This window comes from Mirounga angustirostris, unplaced genomic scaffold, assembly GCF_029215605.1.
Source record: "Mirounga angustirostris isolate CCGP_5_RB_7025 unplaced genomic scaffold, mMirAng1.0.hap1 SCAF_11, whole genome shotgun sequence".
Classification (NCBI taxonomy): Eukaryota; Metazoa; Chordata; class Mammalia; order Carnivora; family Phocidae; genus Mirounga; species Mirounga angustirostris.
The window spans coordinates 71812145-71833827 of NW_026991719.1; the positions used below are offsets into that span (position 1 = coordinate 71812145).

Sequence of the window (21683 nt, forward strand, 5' to 3'; positions counted from 1 at the left end):
AGGATTCTTAATATAGCTGTTAAGTCTATCTGGTCAAGCATGTGATTCCAAGTCTTTGTTTCCTTGTTGATTTTCTCTTTAGATGATCTGTCCATTGAAGTAAGTGGGGTGTTAAAGTCCCCTATTATTATTGTATTATCAATGAGTTTCTTTATGTTTGTTATTAATTGTTTTATATATTTGGGTGCTCCAAGTTGGGGACATAAACACTTACAATTGTTAGATCTTGTTGGATAGACCCCTTTGTTTTGATATAGTGCCCTTCTCCATCTCCTGTTAGTCTTTAGTTTAAAATCTAGTTTGTCTGATATAAGTATTGGTACTTTATGTTTCTTTTGAGGTCCATTTGCATGATAAATTGTTCTCCATTCCCTCGCTTTCATTCTGTAGATATCTTTGGGTCTAATATGAATCTCTTGTAGCATATAGATTATTCTTGTTTGTTTTTTTTTTCCATTCTGATACCCTATGTCTTTTTTTTTTCTTGCTTAAAATAGCTAAAGTTGCTTCCATTATTGCAATTAACTGACTCATATGTCAGTCGAAAATTAATAAGGGAAAAATATGGTTGCTAGTATTTTTTACACTTTTTTAAATTATTATGTTCAATACCTTATGTCTTTTGATTGGAGCATTTAGTCCATTTACTCTCAGAGTGATTACTGATAGATATGAATTTATTGCCACTGTATTACCTGTAAAGTTGGTGTTTCTGGAGATTTTCTCTGTCTTTGTTGCTTTTGGTCTTTCCTTACCACTCAAAGAGCTACCTTTAATATTTCTTGCAGGGCTAGTTTAGTAGTCACAAACTCCTTTAGATTTTGTTTGTCTAGGAAACTCTTTATCTGTCAGGAATGGACAGCAATCCCTGTACTGATGGATGAAAGATTACTCCAAACTTTGCTGTGAAAGAGAGGAGAAGGCAAGAGGGTCAATGCTCAGACCCTTTGCTTTTTTTTGTTCCCGCTTTTATTGGTCCTTCAGGATAATCACAAATCCTTATCACTGTTTCTCAAACATGTGATGTATGACAATGGGTCTTGCTGGAACTGGGAGGATCTGTTTACAGGAAAGATATGATATGCTAATCTGCATATCCTATGAATTCTGCTAAACATAGCCTAAGGGACAATGCATACATCTCTTAGATCATAGGGTGGCTATTTGAGCTAAGAAAGCTTCGGGAAAGACAACTCCCCGCAGCATTCCAAAGATAAAGTGGTCATGCAAGCCTTGGCCTCGGCATTCCAAAGGCCTACGCCTTTTCCCAAAACCTTCCCTCGCCCTCAGCGGCCTCCATGCTGCATTTTAGCAACCCAGGTATTATGGTTGATTTCATGCTCTACATTAACCCCAACATTTATCTCTTCTTCTATTATGAATGGCAACCTTTTTGGATATAATATTCTTGTCTGCGTATTTTCCCATTCAGCGTGTTGAATATATCATGCCACTTTCTTCTTGCCTGCCAAGTTTCTGTGGATAGATCTCCTGGTAACTTAATTGCATTCCCTTATAATTTAGGGATTTCTTTTCTTTTGCTGCTTTTAGGGGTTTTTCCTTATCTCTGTATTTTGCAAATTTTACTACGATATTCTTGGTGTTGTCCTGCTTTTCTAGATTTTGATGGGAATTCTGATGGGAGTTTTGATGGGAGTTCTCTCTGTCTCCTGGATTTGGATGTCTGTTTCCTTCCCCAGATTAAGAAAATCTTTTGCTATAATTTGCTCAACTAAGCCTTCTACTTCTTTTTCCCTCTCTTCTACTTCTGGGATTCCTGTGGTCTAAATGTTTTTAAGCTTCCTAGAATCCCTGAGTTCCCTAAGTCTACATTCGTGATCCAATACTTTGCTTTCCCTCTTTTTTTCATTTTCATTATTTTCTATAATTTTATCTTCTATATCAGTTATTCATTTCTCTGCTTCTTCCATCCTTGTGGTCATTACATCCAGTCAGTTTCACATTTCAGTTATAGCACTTTTTATTTCATCCTGACTAATTTTTAGGTCTTTTATTTATATAGTATGGGGCTCCCTGGTGTCTTCTATGCTTTTCTCAAGTCCAGCTAGTAACCTTAAGATTGCTGCTTTAAATTCTGGGTCAGGAATATTACTTATATCTGTTTTGATTAGATCCCTGGCCGTGAACTTTTCCTGGTCCTTCTTTTAGTATGATTCCTCCATCTTGGCATTTTGTCTAGGTTTCTGTCTTCTTTTGTGTGTTAGGAAAGCCTGTCATGTTTTGTGCTCCTGAGAGTAATGGCTTTATTAAGAAGAGGTCATATACGGTCCAGGGCCCAGTGCTTCAAGAAGTGTCTCTGATGTATGCTGTGTGCACTCTGCTGCTGTGTTTTGACTTCCCTTTCTCTCAGGTCAGTTCTCTATATGGTTCCTCCTTACTTGCCATGGAGAGTGTTTGGACCTTGTCTAGAGTGTGGTAAGTTTTAAATAGGTGTGTTCTGGTCCGCTTGTTAAAAGAGGCCTGATTCTATTTCCATTAGAACTGAAGCTTTGCAGTGCTCTATGGTCAGTTTACTTTATATGCACAGGGTGTTTGTGCTGTTCTTCTGGGGGAGGGGCCTGATGCTCTGGTTCTCAGGCACACTTGCCCTAGTAAAGAAGCACCTGCAGTGCACAGGTGGGGCATAGCTTGGTGTAAATGGCTCAGACCTCCACTGTTGGCTCTGTTCTGCTCACTGAAGTCAGTCCATGCTGATGGGTGGGGGAGAAAAATGGCACCAGCCCTCTCCCTTGCCTTCTGCTTCTGTCCACTGTCCAGAAAGCCCTCACAGAAGATCAAATCATCTTTCCTCATGTGTCCCAGGTGTCCCTCAGATCCCTGCCTTAACCCTTTTTATGTCCGGACCATCTGCATACCTGGCATCACTGTGCACCTCTGCTGTATCTCATAAACACAGGCTGAGTTCTAAAACACCAAGCTTTAAGGACCTGGTGCAGTGAGGATCCATGCTAGCCTTCTAGGGGAGGGACTTGCCACACAGGGGCTGGTGCCAGTTTGTCCCAGAAGGGCAGTTGCGCCAATATGCAGGAGTTGAGTTTAGAGTAAAGCACAGCAAAAGGCCTGAGTCCAGGTTAGCTGCCCTAGGCAGGTGTCTCTACCCCTAAGCTTAAAGGGTGTGGTAGCACAAAGGCGCCCACCAGCTCTTTTGTCCTCTGAGAGTCAATACCACCTTTCCCAGATGCACTCCAAGAAGGGGGAACTATCCTCTCAGGGGGTGTCTCTAATGGCACCATCTGCTCCTGGGACTCTGCTGTCCTCCACAGGAGCATCATTGCAGTGCCCATCAGGCTCACCACCAGCCATGGTACAGACTTCTAAACTGCAGTCTTTGTGGTCCATTGCTTGTAAAACTCATGATAATCAGCCCCTCTAGTTTTCCCAGTCAATGGTTTTGGGGAAGTGTTTTCCCTGTGCGATCCCCTGTGTACTGCTCTCTCTCTCCCTTTCTCTGTCTGTTTTTATCTCTTGTCTCTTTCTGTGACCAGGGCTTCCTCCCCTCTGCAGCACCTGAGATCCTTTTCTCCCCCAAATCATGTCTCCACACCTACTATCTTCCAAGATGTGGTCTCTTCTCTCCCTCTAGTTGTGCAGTTCATTCTGTCAGTCCTCAGATCAATTTATTGGATGTTCAGAGTGACTGAATATTTACCTAGCTGTGTTCAACAGATGAGGCAAAGGATAGGGTCCTCCTCCTACTCTGCCATCTTAACTCTCCCTTTTGAGTATATTTTGATATGTTGCTAATCGTTTTGATAACATGTGTCAGGATAAATGAAAGAGGGCAGTGGTGGGTGTTGGTTAGTAGATATAAATCTAAAAGTAATTGGAAAAACATAAACTAAATCGATGGGGGCCTAGATATTCCAAAGGCAAAAGTCAAGTAATGGTTGGAATGGAGTCATTGGAAATCTGTAAAAAGTCATGATAGCAAATAAAAAAGAGGCTCAAATAAAATAAAATCCAGAAATGCCAGATTAGAATGGTCAGTAAAATAAGCAATTAAAAAATATACAAGAATAAGCCTAAACATATCTACATTTTTCCACCTAATTGTGGAAATACTCAGGGAATCTCATTATGCTTAGTTGAATTAGTTATACAAACTATACTGAATTAGGAAATTCCTAAAGATAAGAATGCAATGTAAGTCAGAAAGAAAGCAACCTTAAAACTCTAATACCAAGGAAGTATAATTGTGACTGGATGTAATGACCACAAGGTCATTTATTTATTCTTAAATTCATAGTTTTGCCCACAGTTCAATCTCACTAACTTGTGTTAATGGGGAGATGCGACCATCTTTTTCTTTTTCTTTTTTTTTTTTTAAGATTTTATTTATTTATTTGAGAGAGAGAGAATGAGAGACAGAGAGCAGGAGAGGGAGGAGGGTCAGAGGGAGAAGCAGACTCCCCGCTGAGCAGGGAGCCCGATGTGGGACTCGATCCCAGGACTCCAGGATCATGACCTGAGCCGAAAGCAGTCGCTTAACCAACTGAGCCACCCAGGCGCCCCATTTTTTCTTAATTTTTAAGTTAATTCGGCAAAATATGTGTGGGAGGAAAAGGGGTTAGCAAGATTTTCTGTATAATTGCAATAATATATTTATACAGATTATATGGAACTTTTTGTTTCAAAGCAGTTTTATATCTATCTCTCATGATTTCATGCTGTGAAAATCAAATGTGAAGGGTGATTATTTACTTATTTTAAGAATGGAGATTGTTTTTCTCTCAGAGGAGAGGTGCCTCCTTCATATCCCCTGTAAAATCTACCCTAGTTTCCAACTGGAGTTTGATCCCTATCCTGACCCTGTGCCCTAGTGTGGACACAACTCTATACCTATCTTTTTGACTGAAGAATAGAAACAGGTTTTAGCAGTTCAGCCACTAAGTGACAGTATGATCTTCATTCTTGTCTGTGTGAATATCAGTTTTGTCCATCTAAAAAATGGTCATTTAACATGATGTGATGAGCACAGGTTGTTATACGCAACTGATGAATTATTGAACACTGCATCTGAAACTAATGATGTACTATATGTTGGCTAATTGAATTTAAAGAAAAAAGAAAAAAACAAAAAAAGACAAAAAACAAAAAATAATTAAAGTGATCATTTAGTTGATGACACCTCGGTAATGCTGTAAACTCCTGAGTGTGCAATGGGGGAAGCCAACCTTGGAGAGCTGAGCATGTAGGGGAGAAAAGATAATTTAAGAAGTTTCAGCTGAAATATACTGCTACTATAAGTACAAATTAGAATTTGTTTTTCTTCTTATCTATGAAATGAAGGAGTAGGGTATGGACAATGTTATGATGACCAAACTAACCAGCACATTTTCATTCACCTCTTATTGTGGCTAAGTTCTCTTTTCTGTGGAGTCAGTGCTATCTAGCTAGCCATTTGGTGCAGACAGAATTACTGGTAACAGAAATAAATAGGAATAAGGTGTTTTCAAAAAATATATATATTAAAGATGTCAATAGTAACAGCCTCACAATCCAAATGCTTAGTAGATATTCACTTGCATTGAATGTTTAATTTTTAGTGACATAATTAAATTTTATTTAGTACAGTGACAAAAAACTATCTCATATATGCTATATGAGTATAAAATGGACTGGATAAAGCTAGAGATAAATATAATTATTTTCTAGCACTACAATCCTCAGTGATCCTAATTGTATATATGTGATAGCTTCTAATTCAATTAAGATCAGCTATATTCCACATTAGCATGTCTGTTAAAATCCATGCATTATACGAGAAAAAAAAGCATTAACTTAGTAATATCAATTTAACTAGTTTTAGCTTATTTAACATTGACACCAAAAGTGTTATAGAGGAAGAATCTTTGGATAATTTTGTTCCTTACATAATTCCCCAGAACTGTAAAGACTTCTTGCAACCTTCTGCTCTTTCCTTTGCACTCTCAGTGACAGCCAAAATTCATCATAAGTTCATCTTTACATGTGCATTTAGAGGGCATCATTTATTACTGTTGTTTGAAAGTCAACTTTACAGACTCTCAAAAAAGAAATCACTTGTCCCTACCTAGCCACAGTCTCTCATTTGACAACTTGGAAAGTCACAATTCACTGTAAATGTCCAAGTGTTCTACCAGAAAAGAAGGTTGTAAAGGCTTCACCATTGATCTTATTCCATCTTGAACTGATTTTTACTGGTGTATATGTATGTTTGGTTTTTTTTTTAAGATTTATTTATTTATTTGAGTGAGAGAGAGTGTGTGTGAGTGGGGAGAGGGGCAGATGGAGAGTATTTTCAAGCAGACTCCCCCCTGAGCATGGAGCCAGTTGTGGGCCTCAGTCCTACAATCCATAAGATCATGACTCGAGCCAAAGCCCAGTATTTAACTAAGTGAGCCACCCAGGTGCCCCTGTATGGTTGTTTTCATCTTTTATAGCCGAATGGTCAAAAGAGCAGACTAGAATTATGTTCAGTATAACTCAAGACTACAATGATGGTCAATATAAATCAAGACTGCTCAGTCTTGATTTGAGCTTATTAAGGATAAATAACATCATTGTGGATAGAAATATTTTGGGTATCCAGTGTTTATCTTTTCTGGCTTAGAAATGACATTGCACAAATTACAAATCAGCTACTTTTCTGGATTTTGGTTTGTCTTATTTGAAAATACAAGATTTCTATCTCATAAAGAAATAACAGTTCCAAACTAGTTTTGTACACTCTGGGAATCTGGACACATCATTTACTCCTATCCCATCAGTATTGCCTTAAAAGAAGTCTCGCCCTACACACTCATGTAACACAACCTACTGTTAAATAATTTGCTTCTTAGAACCAAATGGAGTATCCAAAGGTTATTGTGTCCATTTTTCCCCTTATTATATTTTAAAAAATATTTCAACTATACAAAATACGTAATATATATGTAAATTATAAAGTATAATAATATAAATGTCAGTGAACCCACCATGCAACTCAAGAACTAAAACATTATCAAAAACTTGCATCTATTTTTGTGCCCATCCATTTTCCTATACTTCTGCCTCCCCACCAAAGGTAAATACTCCCCCAAATTTTGTGTTTAACTTGTCTTTTTACACTGCTTATTTGAAAAGAAATATTTATTTTTAGAAACAACTTATATAAAAATTATGTAATAACATATTTATAGAAAAACTGCCTATAAATCAACATTGTATATATTGTATCTTAGTCCCTGAATTCTATTATAAACCCAGGCCCATTAAAAACTTAAAATGTGCAGTAAATTCTTTTAAAAGACACATCTCAATTAAAAAAAAATTCTGATGAAAATATTAATCTGCTCTGATTTTCTTTAGAATTATATTACTGCATACATTAAATAGTATGATGAACTCATGTGCTAATACATTTAATATTTTCAGACCAGCTAAGCAGATTATTAATTTCTAAAACAGTCCTTAGAAATTATAGCACATTATTCTTTTGATATCGCAGTCATCACCTTACAGAATTTATAACCTAAAACTTCTTTCTGATGGCTTGTCATTGTCACACTCCATATGTTGGTTAATGGATTCATTTGAGGGGAATTGTGGATAAAATGGCAGTGATTTAGCTAAGGAATATTACAATGGAATATAATACAACCATAAAAAGAATGAGATCTTGCCATTTGTGGCAACATGGATGAACCTAGAGGTTCAAATGATGATTTGAACCTAAGCATAACCTATTATGCTAAGTGAAATAAGTCAGACTGAGAAAAACAAATACCATATGATTTCACTCATATGTAGAATCTAAAACAACAACAACAACAACAACAACAAATGAATAAACAAAAAGCAGAATCAGACCTATAAAAATAACAAACTAATGGTTGTGGGAGGGATGGGCAAAATGTGTGAAGGAGAAAGAGAGATAGAGGCTTCTAGTAATGGAATAAATAAATCATGGGAATAAAAGGCACAGCATAAGGAAAAAAAGAACAACCTTTGCTAAAATTTTCTAAAGTCTTAAAAAGACATTGGTGCTTTGTAAACACACCATAATGTGTTTCTAATTGTTTATCAACTGAGGCTATTTAAACTGGAGCATCTTACTCTCCTACTGGGGAAATTAAAGGAATTCTGAACTCTTTTTTTTAAGATTTTATTTATTTATTTGAGGGGGGGAGGAGCAGAGGGAGAAGAACAAGCAGACTCTGCCAAGTGTGGAGCGCAACACAGGGCCCAATCCCATGACCCTGAGATCATGACCTGAGCCAAAACCAAGAGTCAGATGCTAAACCAACTGAGCCACTCAGGAGCCTCTTGAACTCTTTTGTAAATTGAAGATTCAGTATTTGATTTATTTATTCTTAAATTCATAGTTTTGCCCACAGTTCAATCTCACTAACTTGTGTTAATGGGGAGATAGTAAGTCTGAAATATAGACCACAGTGACCAACAGAACTTTCTGTAATGATGAAAATTATTTTCCATGCTGTCCAATATGATAACCACTATTCACATGTGACTAATATAACACTTGAAATGTGGCTAGTGTGATTGAGGAATTTAATTATTAATTTTATTTATTTAAATAACTTAAATAGCAACACTTGGCTAATGGCTACCATTTTGGGCAGCTCAGATAGAAACCATCAAAAGGTTAATTTGGTGATATTCAAGAAATAAGGATATAACCATAAAGAGTTATCCTACTAGACACGTTTGCCTGAGTTGATAAGCATTTATAATTTGTATACTGTTTTGACATAAATAATTTTAGGCTAGTTTCTTATGTGAGTGAAACAAATCAAAATTGAGGAAGTGTTTATTTTCTTGATACATCCTTTTTTGTAATGTGGGGAGAAATCCATCACCCTACACTCTATTAGTACAGTTACATATTCTAAATCTTTTTTAAAATCTATTAGTACAGATTTATTGTTTTCTTACAAGGACTAACAATAGAGAGGCACACAGTGATATGATTTTTTATTAAACACAAGAAATAATAAGAATAATTTCAATGACAAAATAGAGGAAAAACTATCAATCAAAATACCAGACATCAAAATATTTATTTCCTATGATAGCATCTTAACTAAATACCTGGTATAGCCATTTCTGTGTTTAGGAAAAGGGATCTTAGAATTAAGTTAATCAGTGCCTAAACATTTTTTGTGGTTAATTTTTTACTGAGTTGTCATTTTCATTTAGGAAGCATAATAATAATGACCTTAATATGAATATGTAAATTTCATCCATGAAAATATTGGTTTTGCCAGTCTCTAAAGATCCATTAGAGCTCGTTTGTAAAGCAGACCCTACCTTTTCATTGAAAACTCTCAAAACGAATGCTATTTGCAGACTGTATTCCTAAAATTAAAAGAGAAGCTTCTTTTCTTTGGTTCTTGGCTTCTAATCATGTAAAAAAGAAAACATTGCCATTCTGTCCTAAACACTGGACCAGAATTAAGGAAAAATAGGCTTTAAATCCTCAGTGTACCAAGGTTGTAAACAGTAGCCTGACATCAACTGAAAACAAGGAAATAGGGTGTAGGGTGGATTATTCCTAAAGTATAGCATGTGCAGTAGCCCTGTGTGATGTGGACATTAAAAGACCACGTTAAAACAACTTTACCAAACAACTAACTCAGTTTTCAGAAGTGAAAAGTGAATTCTCAAGTTTTAGAAAGTACAAGAGCTTTGGGAAGTGTGTATTTGTCATTATGGTTAATTTGCACATACTTCGCTGAAGAAAAGGCCAGGGGAGATAGGCTGAGAACACAGCTGTACAGACAGCTCAACTAATTGCCTCTCCATCCTCAACCTCATTTATCTTCATTTCTTCCCAATTATACCAAATTATCAATAGTCTCTGTTGTATCAGAGTCTTAATCCCCTTTATTCAGGCAGCATTAGATAGTGGCAGATGAATTCTTGGAGGGAGTCAGAGTAAATAGCCATGAAATGCCACCTCTGGCAGATGGCACTGTTCACAAGAAATGTGACAAAACATTTGGAATTTGTAACTGGGCATTGGTATGTGGATGCAAGCTGTTAATATTTTTTTAAAGATAATCAAGGTGGTACATAGTAAAAGTCTAACGCATATTTTAAAGAAAAAATACAAAGGTGCAGGTGTTCACATCTCAAAAGATTAATACATTTTTAGATAGTATATTCCCACTGAGCACTGTAGCCAGGAAATCCTTTCATGCCATGATATTTTATGATAATAAATGTCCTATTTTCATTTGAAGCAAGGGGCACACATTCTGTATTCAAAGATATAATATCATTTATTTTTCTTTCCTGTCAAATAACAGACTGTGCAATATTTATTGTGTCTATCTCCAAACTGAAAATATGCTTTAAAATTGGAAAACAGAACATCAAAAAAAAAAAAAAAAAGAACATGTCAATGAGAAAACAGTGTTTTAAAACATTCAACTTCTTTATTTGGGAAAAATAAGACTGAATAAAAGCCATTTTTGCATTATTTACAAAAAATCAGTAATAGAAATCTAAAAAAATTCTTTTCATTTGATCAACAAATTTGTTATTTGCCAAAATAATTACATAACAAGTATATTTTTATGAATTTAATCTTCAGAAGCATATGATCTATAGATGTTATTACAAAGATGCAATGGGTGAAATAAACAAAAAATGAATAACAACCTTTAAATGAAATATAAAATAATAAAATAGGCCACTTTAGTATATCTTATGATCAAGCCAAAGATATTTTAACAAGAGCTAGTGGATTTATCTTTGACCTTTTCTATGACACAGCTCTGCTTAGGGGGTGGGTATCTCTGTCATATACACATTAGATGCTGAATTCAATGGAATGACCACAAATTTGATCCCTTTGGTCAGTGACAAAGAAGGTGAAAAGTGGACAAAACTATGAAGGTGCCTGCTTCCATGGCATTCCAAGGTTCCAGATCTGTATGTCCTTTTATCTTTTTCTTCTTAGGCTACTCCTGGGTAACTGTATCTTATATCATAATCTATCTCCTACACTGTCCTAACCAAAGTACATCCCAGAAATATTCCTTCTCATCTCAGTTTCTTCAATAGGTTAAATTTTGCATATTTACTTTGTAAAATGTATCTAGACTGCATGAAGTAAACATTTATGAATTGAATTAATCAATTGAGCTTGGAAAATAATAATATCTAGCTTTTTCTTCCCAAACATACTCTTGAGGCTCCTTAATTTGAACCCCATATTCCGAGTCTACTTTGTATTGTGCACCATTATGTTGGGCCAGTTTAGGAAATTTGTGTGAAAGCATAGCATAAATTGTTCCCACACTGATGTATCAACAGTTCATCCCACTTTTAGAGTTTGGATTTGTACTGTTTTCTGTTCTACAAGCTGGGAAAAAACATATTATTACTGTTGACAGCTTAATGCAAAAAAATATTATAGACAAATCCAAACATTTAAGATGTCTATAGTATTACAATGTCAATAACTCTGGAGCTACTATAATTTTGTAAAACTTTGAAAAATTACTATTAAAATATAACATAAATACTTTGCTTTCAGTGTGAGGCATAGGTGATATTTTTTTCTATATGTATTCATTATGCCAGATTGTCAACTTGGAAACAAAAGTTTATAAATTGGCCAAAAGTACCAGACATCTTTTGCTACCTTTAAAGTCTGCACTGCCAGCCGTAAAAAAACTGAGCTGTGTGGCGTGTCAGTGCAGATTTAACCTTTCATCCTTATAGGAATGAGTCTGAGCTTAATAGTGGTTATGTGTTGGGATTTAGTAGGCTGAGAACAATAAGCAGAGAATCCCATTGTAAATATAAATTGAATTATGCAACTGAACAGGCAAAATGGACTCATTTGTTTAAATTCTATTCCTCTTTTCTGAGCATACCATACATATCATGAAGAGACCAATTCAAATAATTAAATAATGTAAAAATTCAATTTTAATTAAAAATTCCAAACATTAAACACTATTATTTTTTTTTAAGATTTTATTTATTTATTTGACAGACAGAGAGACAGCGAGAGCAAGAACACAAGCAGGGGGAGTGGGAGAGGGAGAAGCAGGCTTCCTGCCGAGCGGGAGCCCGATGTGGGACTCGATCCCAGGACCCTGGGATCATGACCTGAGCTGAAGGCAGACGCTTAACGACTGAGCCACCCAGGCGCCCTAAACACTATTATTTTTAAGATCAATTTTGTACATCCATATATTGCTGAATTTTGAAAATGAGTATTGAAACATAACTAAAAGGTTCTAAAACTTTTTTTAACTATTGCACTGCTCCTGATAAAACTTATTAAAGACAGCTAAGGATCATCTAGCTCTTATTGCAGAATATATAATCTTGGTCAAGTGAGATCACAGGGGCAAAGCTCATGGACTGACTAGCGAGGAAAATAGCTTGGATTGAATTATCTGGCTTTTAAGCTGGTTGTGAAAGCAATTTTGTAAATTCAGAGAGTGTCTTGCTTGATATCCACGTTGTGGTAGTAAGCCTATAGCTTGACTCCTTGGAGGGCATTATTAATTTGGATGTGGAAAACTTTCATTTGTTAGAAGAAATCTGTCCTGCTACTTTCTGGTCCTCCCAGGTTCTGACCTTACCAGGGGCCAAAAAAAAGAGAAGAGGGAGATAAATCCCATCTGTGAATTTGTCTTATTGGCGCCTTTTCCCCCAGCTGTCTTCCAAGTATTATTTTTACTGTTAAGAAAATTGTTTAAAAAATGTGAAATGTAATGTTTTTATAGCAACAATATGAAATATATTTTATAAGGAATAAAATGGTATATTGTCTCAAAAAAATTTGCCTGATATATATATATTACTATATATGTATATATAGTAAAAAAATGTAGCTAAATGATTAACATTAGGCATTTTTACACAATATTTTATTTCTTTCTTTGAAAAATGTATTCAAAGGAATAATTTGGAGTCCAACTATCAGACACATTTTTTTTTTTTTTTAACTATCCTGCCTATGGTTCATTGAATGGCTATTTGGAGAGCAAATAAGTCTTTCTCCTTGATCACTTAAAAATTTAGTGGATATCTTAGCTATATTCATCATTATTTTCTTTTAAAAATCTTAGTGGTTTTCCCAAGTAAATTTATTTTAATTATTTAATTCATAGTGATTCATTTCTCTTGGTTTCAAAACAGGATATTTCTTTATCTAGGACTCAGTTCATAGACAGTTGAGATCATATGTTTCACACTCAAATCTGTATGTATGTCTGACTCCACTCCATTCATGCTTTATATGATTTTTATGAATTTATTTCTTTATGATATGGTAAATGTATAATATAAAAAGAATGCAGCTATGAAAAGGATTTTTTTTAAATCTATCTATAGCACTATCTATATAGTTCTCTCTACTTAAGGTATTTTTATTGTATTTTGAATTAGATATATTTTCATAACTTTAAGCTCATGGATTTTAGCATCTTTTTCTGAAGATGAAACAAGTGTTTTAACAGCTATATTGGACGCAGTAATGCTGCCTTACCCACCTGAATGACTTTTTTCAACTGTGGCATTAGGCCTTATATGGGCTATCTTATTTTCTTTCTTTCTTTCTTTTTTTTTTTTTTTGTATATATCTCTTTTATTGGGAATCTGCAGAGTTACAAATCCTTGTGGAAATATTTCATTGAATTTATAAGAAATGTAATTGTTATAGGGAAAAGTTAAGGTTGTTCTACTCTAAAGAGTGAGAACTAGGACCATCATTCCGTAAGGACACTTACATGAAATTTCAAGTGATAGGTTATTATAACACATTCTAATTTGTAAAGGGATTCACGTAGATTTAACAAACCTGAAACATTATAAAATAACTACCCAAGTTCTTTTTTCCATTCAAAATTCTTGTTCTTATAAATAATATTTAAAAATATTCATAATAAACTTGTCTTAAAAATAATTGTGTTTCTGTTGTTAGGTAAATCATAGAGATTTTTTTCCCCTTACTAAACTTACAAGTAAACAAATAAGACTAAGCAAAATGTAGAGCATAAGCTTTTCCAGTTTGATTAATCTAAATGCTCATAAATAGAAGGGCTTAAATTACAAATATCAAAGATATACTGGATCTGAATGAAACTTCCCACAACAGCAATATTCTATGCTATTTTTTTATTATGTTATGTTAATCATCATATATTACTTCATTAGTTTTTGATGTAGTGTTCCATGATTCATTGTTTGTGTATAACACCCAGTGCCCCATTCAGTACATGCCCTCTTTAATACCCATCACTGGGCTAACACATCCCCCCACCCCCCTCCCCTCTAAAACTCTCAGTTTGTTTCTCAGAGTCCATAGTCCTTCATGGTTCATCTCCCCCTCCGATTTCCCTCCCTTCATTTTTCCCTTAATATTATCGTCATCTTCTTTTTTTTTTTTTTTAACATATAATGTATTACTTGTTTCAGAGGTACAGGACTGTGATTTGACAGTCTTACACAACTCACAGTGCTCACCATAGGAACCTGGAACAGTGTGAGGAACCTACACACTGTTTTCCAGAGTGATTGCACCAGCTTGCATTCCCACCAACAGTGTAGGAGGGTTCCCAATTCTCTGCATCCCCGCCAACATCTGTTGTTTCCTGACTTGTTAATTTTAGCCATTCTGACTGGTGTGAGGTGGTATCTCATTGAGGTTTTGATTGGATTTCCCTGATGCCAAGCGATGTTGAGCACTTTTTCATGTGTCTGTTGGCCATGTTGATGTCTTCTTTGGAAAAATGTCTGTACATGTCTTTTACCCATTTCTTGATTGGATCATTTGTTCCTTAGGTGTTGAGTTTAATAAGTTCTTCATAGATTTTGGATACTAGCCCTTTATCTGATATGTCATTTGCAAATATCTTTTCCCATTTGTCGGTTGTCTTTTGGTTTTGTTGACTGTTTCTTTTGCTGTGCAAAAGCTTTTGATCTTGATGAAGTCCCAATAGTTCATTTTTGCCCTTGCTTCCCTTGCCTTTGGCAATGTTTCTAGGAAGAAGTTGCTGTGGCTGAGGTCGAAGAGGTTGCTGCCTGTGTTCTCCTTTAGGATTTTGATGGACTCCTGTCTCACATTTAGGTCTTTCAACCATTTGGAGTCTATTTTTGTGTGTGCTGTAAGGAAATGGTCCAGTTTGATTCTTCTGCAAGTGGCTGTCCAATTTTCCCAGTCCCATTTGTTGAAGAGACTGTCTTTTTTCCATTGGACATTCTTTCCTGCTTTGTTGAAGATTAGTTGACCATAGAGTTGAGGGTCCATTTCTGGGCTCTCTATTCTGTTCCATTGATCTATGTGTCTGTTTTTGTGCCAGTACCATACTGTCTTGATGATTACAGCATTGTATTAGAGCTAGAAGTCCGGAATTGTGATACCACCAGCTTTGCTTTTCTTTTTCGACATTCCTCTGGCTATTTGGGGTCTTTTCTGCTTCCATACAAATTTTAGGATTATTTGTTCATTTCTTTGAAAAAAGTGGATGGTATTTTCATAGGGATTGCACTGAATGTGTAGATTGCTCTAGGTAGCATTGACATCTTCACAATATTTGTTCTTCCAAATCATGAGCATGGAACATTTTTCCATTTCTTTGTGTCTTCCTCAATTTCTTTCATGAGTATTTTATAGTTTTCTGAGTACAGATTCTTTGCCTCTTTGGTTAGATTTATTCTTAGGTACCTTATGGTTTTGGGTGCAATTGTAAATGGGATTGACTCCTTAATTTCTCTTTCTTCTGTCTTGTTGTTGGTGAATAGGAATGCCACTGATTTCTGTGCATTGATTTTATATCCTGCCACTTTACTGAATTCCTGTATGAGTTCTAGCAGTTTTGGGGTGGAGTCTTTTGGATTTTCCACATAAAGTATTCTATCATCTGCAAAGAGTGAGAGTTTGACTTCTTCTTTGACAATTCAGATGGCTTTTATTTCTTTTTGTTGTCTGATTGCTGTGGCTAGGACTTCTAATATTATGTTGAATAGCAGTGGTGATAGTGGACATCCCTGCTGCATTCCTGACCTTAGGGGGAAAGCTCTCAGTTTTTCCCCATTGGGAATGATATTCGCTGTAGGTTTTTCATAGATGGCTTTTATGATATTGAAGTAGGTACTCTCTATCCCTACACTCTGAAGAGTTTTGATCAAGAAAGGATGCTGTGCTTTGTCAAATGCTTTTTCTGCATCTATTGAGAGGATCATAATACTCTTGTTCTTTCTTTTATTAATGTATTGTATCACATTGATTGATTTGAGGATGTTGAACCAACCTTGCAGCCCAGGGTAAATCCCACTTGGTCATGGTGAATAATCCTTTTAATGTACTCTTGGATCCTATTGGTAGTATTTTGGTGAGAATTTTTGCATCCATGTTCATCAAGGATATTGGTCTGTAATTCTTCTTTTGATGGGGGTCTTTGTCTGGTTTTGGGATTAAGGTAATGCTGGCCTCATAAAACGAGTTTGGAAGTTTTCCTTCCATTTCTATTTTTTGGAACAGTTTCAGAAGAATAGGTATTAATTCTTCTTTAAATGTTGGTAGAATTCCCCTGGGAAGCCATCTGGCCCTGGGCTTTTGTTTGTTGGGAGATTTTTTTTTTTTTTTGGGAGATTTTTGATGACTGCTTCAATTTCCTTCAGGGTTATAGGTCTGTTCAGGTTTTCTATTTCTTCCTGGTTCAGTTTTGGGGGTTGATACATCTCTAGGAATGCATCCATTTCTTCCACATTTTCTAATTTGCTGGCATATAGCTGCTCATAATATGTTCTTATAATTGTCTGTATTTCTTTGGTGTTGGTTGTGATCTCTCCTCTTTCATTCATGATTTATTTATTTGGGTCATTTCTCTTTTCTTTTTGATAAGTCTGGCCAGGGGTTTATCAATCTTGTTAATTTTTTCAAAGAACCAGCTCCTAGTTTTGTTGATCTGTTCTACTGTTGTTTTGGTTTCTATTTCATTGATTTTTTTCTTTGATCTTTATTATTTCTCTTCTCCTATTGGGTTTAGGCTTTATTTGCTGTTCTTTCTCCAGCTCCTTTAGGTGTAGAGCTAGGTTCTGTATTTGAGACCTTTCTTGTTTCTTGAGAAAGGCTTGTATTGCTATATACTTACCTCTTAGGAATGCCTTTGCTGCATCCCAAAGATTTTCAACAGTCGTGTTTTCATTTTCATTCATTTCCATGAATTTTTTAAACTCTTTAATTTCCTGGTTGACCCATTCATTCTTTAGTAGGATGCTCTTTAGCCTCCATGTTTTTGAGTTCTTTCCGACTTTCCTCTTGTGATTGAGTTCTAGTTTCAAAGCATTGTGGTCTGAAAATATGCAGGGAATGATCCCAGTCTTTTGATACTGGTTGAGACCTGATTTGTGACCTAGGATAAGATGTATTCTCGAGAAAGTCCATGGGCACTAGAGAAGAATGTGTATTCTGTTGCTTTGGGTTGGAATGTTCTGAATATATCTGTGAAGTCCATTTGGTCCAGTGTGTCATTTAAAGTCTTTATTTCCTTGTTGATCTTTTGCTTAGAAGATCTGTCCATTTCAGTGAGGTGGCTGTTAAAGTCCCCCACTATTATTGTATTGTTGTCACTGTGTTTCTTTGCTTTTCTTATTGATTGGCTTATATAACTGGCTGCTCCCATGTTAGGGGCATAGATATTTACAATTGTTAGATCTTCTTGTTGGATAGACCCTTTAAGTATGATTTGGTGTCCTCATCTCTTATTATAGTCTTTGCTTTAAAATCTAATTTGTTTGATACAAGGATTGCCACCCCAGCTTTCTTTTGGTGTCCATTAGCATGGTAAATGGTTTTCCACCCCCTCACTTTCAAAATGGGGGTGTCTTTGGTTCTAAAATGGGTCTCTTGCAGACAGCATATCCTTGGGTCTTTTTTTTTTTTTTTTAATCCAGTCTGATACCCTGTGTCTTTCGATTGGGGCATTTAGCCCATTTACATTCAGGGTAACTTTGGAAAGATATGAATTTAATGCCATTGTATTGCCTGTAAGGTTAATGTTACTGTGTGTTATCTGTGTTCCTTTCTAGTCTATGTTACTTTTAGGCTCTCTCTTTGCTTAGAGAACCCCTTTCAATGTATCTTGTAGGGCTGGTCTCATGTTTGCAAATTCCTTTAGTTTTTGTTTTTCCTGGAAGCTTTTTCTCTCTCCTTCTATTTTCAATGACAGCCTAGCTGAATATAGTATTCTTGCCTGCATATTTTTCTCATTTAGTGCTTTGAATATATCATGCCAGTCCTTTCTGGCCTTCCAAGTCTCTGTGGATAGGTCTGTTGCCAATCTAATGTTTCTACCATTGTAGGTTACAGATCTCTTCTCCCGAGCTGCTTTCAGGATTTTCTCTTTGTCTCTGAGACTCGTAAGTTTTACTATTAGATGTCTGGGTGTTGACCTGTTTTTATTGATTTTGAGGGGGTGTTCTCTGTGCCTCCTGGATTTTCATGCCTGTTTCCTTCCCCAAATTAGGGAAGTTCTCTGCTATAATTTGCTCCAATATACCTTCTGCCCCCCTCTCTCTTTCTTCTTCTTCTGGGATCCCAATTATTCTAATACAGTTTCATCTTATGATATCACTTATCTCTCGAATTCTGCCCTCATGATCCAGTAGTTGTTTATCTCTCTTTTTCTCAGCTTCTTTATTTTCCATCATTTCATCTTCTATATAACTAATTCTCTCTTCTGCCTCATTTATTCTAGCAGTTGGAGCCTCCTTTTTTGATTGCACCTCATTAATAGCCTTTTTGATTTTGACTTGGTTAGTTTTAGTTCTTTTATTTCTTCAGAAAGAGTTTCTCTAATAACTTCCGTGCTTTTTTCAAGCCCAGCTAGTATCTTTAAAATCGTCATTCTGAACTCTAGTTCCAACATCTTACTGATGTCCATATTGATTAAGTGCCTGGCAGTTGGTACTGCCTCTTGTTCTTTTTTTTGAGGTGATTTTTTTCTGTCCTGTCATTTTGTGCAGAGGAGAATAGATGAATGAGAGAACAAAATGCTAACAGGGTAACAACAACCCCAGAAAAATATACACTAAACAAATCAGAAGAGACCTGAAACCGGGGGAAAAGAAAGGGAAAGAAAGAAAAAATAAAGAAAAAAGAAAAAGAAGAAGTTAAAAGTAATAACAACAACAAACAAACAAAAAAACAGAAAATGTCAAATATAATCAGGCTGGTGCATAGATCAGTGACACACACTAGATTTTGGGTGTATTTGGTGTGTTAGAAGAAAGTGCCTCCCAAAATTTAAAAGGAAGAAAAACTTACATATGTACAAAATAATGGTAAATATGATGAAGGGATGGAATATGATTGTAAAGATGAAAATTATAAAAGATTTTATAAAAGGAATTGATAAGAAGTTGGTTAAAAAAAGAAGAAGAGGATTTAAAAAAAGAAAGGGAGAGAATGTGATAGGGCAGGAGACTAGAACAAAGCCATACACTAGTGATTTAGGATATATTTTTGTCTGTTCAAAGAAACTGTATCCCAAAATTTTAAAGAGAGAACAACTTATTTTTTTTTAAGATTTTATTTATTTATTTGAGAGAGAGAATGATAGACAGAGAGCACGAGAGGGAAGAGGGTCAGAGGGAGAAGCAGACCCCCCGCTGAGCAGGGAGCCCGATGTGGGACTCAATCCCGGGACTCCAGGATCATGACCTGAGCCAAAGGCAGTCGCTTAACCAACTGAGCCACCCAGGCGCCCGATTACAACTTATATATATACCAAAAATAAGGTTAACTACTATAAGGGGATAGAATATGACTCTCAAAATGAAAAATAAAAAAGATTTTTATAAAGGGATTGATACGATGTTGGTTGAAAAAGGGAAAAAGAAAAATTAAAAAAAAAAAAGAACCAAGAAAAAGAAAAAAAAGAAAATTAAAAAAAATTAACTTTGAAGGACTAAAGAATCATGGGGAAAAAACCATGAATTCTATGTGCAGTATTCCCCACATTCTGGAGTTCTGCCGTTCTCATTGATTGGTAAACTTGGTCTTGGCTGGCTGTTCTTACTGGTCTTCTGAGGGAGGGGCCTGTTACAGTGGTTCTCAAATATCTTTGCCGGAGGTGGAATTGCCCCGTCCTGTCTCAGGCCGGGCTAAGTAATCTGCTCGGGTTTGCTCTCTGGAGGTTTGTTCCCTGCAAGCTTTCCATACAACTTTGGAGGATGAGAGTTAAAATGGTGGCCTCCCCGGGTGCCTGGGTGGCTCAGATGGTTAAGCATCTGCCTTTGGCTCAGGTCATCATCCCAGGGTCCTGGGATCGATTCCTGTATCGGGCTCCCTGCTCAGCGGGAAACCTGCTTCTCCCTCTCCCACTCCCCCTGCTTGTGTTCCTTCTCTTGCTGTCTCTCTCTCTGTCAAATAAATAAATAAAATCTTAGGGCACCTGGGTGGCTCAGATGGTTAAGCGTCTGCCTTCGGCTCAGGTCATGATCCCAGGGTCCTGGGATCGAGTCCCGCATCGGGCTCCCTGCTCAGCGGGGAGCCTGCTTCTCCCTCTGCCTCTCTCTCTGTCTCTTATGAACAAATAAATAAAATCTTAAATAAATAAATAAATAAATAAATAAATAAATAAATAAATAAGTAAATAAAATCTTAAAAAGAATAAAAATAAAAAAATAAAATGGTGGCCTCCCAATCTCCACCCCAGAGGAGCCGAGAACCCAGAGCCCCACTCCTCAGTGAGCCCCTAGAGAAAAGCAGTCAATCACCCTCATCTCCCAAGTCTCTGGCCGCACTCCATGCTCACCCTGCCTGTGACCGAGTGTTTCTATCTCTGGCTCATGACCCCGTGTGGAGTCTTCAAACCCAGCAGATTCCTGTGGTGCGCTCCTGCACTGCTCCTCCCGGGGGAGGAAGGGGAGTCTCCCTAGATCTGCCGCTTGTTGGGTCCCTGCTGGAAGTGCAGTGGCCTGACTGTGCCACAGATCACAGTTTATGGCAACCCTGAGCTGAGAGATCACTCCTTGGCTCTGTCTTTGCAGCCAGCTTCCCTGCTCCGATACCTGGGAACTCTGCCACACTCAGGCACCCCTGGTCTTTCTGTAACCCCAAGGGTCCTGAGACCACACTGTCCTAGCAAGTGTTCCACACCCTGCTTAGCCACTGGAGCTTCGTCCCTCAGCAGAACCGACTTCTAAAATCTCCGATTTTGTGCTCTGCTGCTCTATCACTTGCCGGTAGTGGCTGACGGAGGCCCCCTCCCCCGCCGTCTATCTTCCCAAATATCACCTCAGATTCACTTCTCCACACGTCCTACCTTCCAGAAAGTTGTCGCTTTTCCATTCAGGGAGTTGCTGCTATTTTTTTCTTCAATCTCCTGTTGAGGTTTTAGGTGTTCAGAATGGTTTGATCCCTATCTAGCTGAATTCCTGGGACCAGAGGAAATTTAGGTCTCCTAATCCTCTGCCATCTTACTCCTCCCCTCCAGATTTTTTCTTGTGGTTGACTTATAGTTTCGTAGCGTTGTGGTCAGAAAAGACATATGGTATGATTTCAATCATTTGAATGTGTTGAGGACTGTTTTGTGGCCTAATATGTGTTCTCTTCTGGAGAATGTTCATGGAAACTTGAAAAAAATGTGTATTCTGCCATTTTAGGATGGAATGCTCTGAATATATCTGTTCAATCCATCTGTCCA

At 36.6% G+C, this 21683-nt stretch overlaps 1 protein-coding gene and 1 non-coding gene across 3 annotated transcripts in view; both read left to right on the forward strand.

Moving 5' to 3' along the window:
- Positions 1 to 21683, forward strand: part of DACH2 (dachshund family transcription factor 2) — a 909992-nt gene that overhangs the window by 710370 nt on the left and 177939 nt on the right. The gene's annotated exons all lie outside the window — the stretch shown is intronic.
- LOC123851667 (small nucleolar RNA SNORD55/SNORD39) lies at positions 5135 to 5215 on the forward strand. The gene has a single exon (XR_006792669.1). It is a non-coding gene; the product is annotated as a small nucleolar RNA SNORD55/SNORD39 (small nucleolar RNA).